At 39.2% G+C, this 790-nt stretch overlaps 1 protein-coding gene across 1 annotated transcript in view; it reads left to right on the forward strand.

Annotated features, from left to right (window-relative positions):
• The first annotated feature begins 34 nt into the window (after window positions 1-34).
• The window catches only part of LOC106870301 (uncharacterized), a 204,355-nt gene continuing 203,599 nt past the window's right edge, over window positions 35-790 (forward strand). The window contains exon 1 of the mRNA XM_014916327.2: window positions 35-218. The gene's annotated coding sequence lies outside the window, so the exon portion shown is untranslated. The remainder of the gene's footprint in view (window positions 219-790) is intronic.

Here is a 790-nt window from a genome sequence, read left to right on the forward strand (position 1 = left end):
TATATATATATATATATATATCCAATATACAGCATACAGATATGCGTATGTGTTTGTGTATACATACTAATGTGTATGTATGCATAGATAACATCCTTCTGAATTCGATGATTCAATACAATTTTGTTTCGACTTACACTTTTAAACTTGGATCGTTTCGGAGGAGATCAAGTTTTAACATGTGATCAGCTCAAAGGGATCAACGGGCTCAAAATACTGTGAGTATTTCTTTGGCTTTCAAGTTTATCTTTCTCTCACTTTATCTCGAAACGTCCCTTCCTTTATCTCGCATAGATCTAGGGTTTAGTTAGGAGCGGGAAAATAGAGTCTGTGGCCATTTTTGTAGCCTCTGTGACTGGTTGGGGACAAGATCGGAAGTGATTCTCGTGCTGAAGATCTGGCCAGAATTCTTGAAACAGCATGAAATGAGCTAAATGCAGCTAAGTATTAAATAGACCGTGGTGTTTTAACTGGGCGACGAGATAAGTCTACAACCACACCGCAAAAAAAGAAAAAAAAAAGAATAGTCCTGCTAACTAGCTTTCAAATAGATTCCGTCTAGCAAATTTTATATATAAGATTTTGGTTGTACCGAAGTCGTGGTGGAAGGCAATTTGTCCATGATTTCCGAGCGGTAGGATCGAACACAAAAACTTGTTTTTGACAAGCGAACGTCTTAAGACCACAGCTAAGTAAACACACCCGTACACACTCAAACACGCACGCACACACACACACACACACACACACACACACACACACACACACACACACACACACACACACACAC

This window comes from Octopus bimaculoides, chromosome 9 (genome assembly GCF_001194135.2).
Source record: "Octopus bimaculoides isolate UCB-OBI-ISO-001 chromosome 9, ASM119413v2, whole genome shotgun sequence".
In the NCBI taxonomy this organism is placed as follows: Eukaryota; Metazoa; Mollusca; class Cephalopoda; order Octopoda; family Octopodidae; genus Octopus; species Octopus bimaculoides.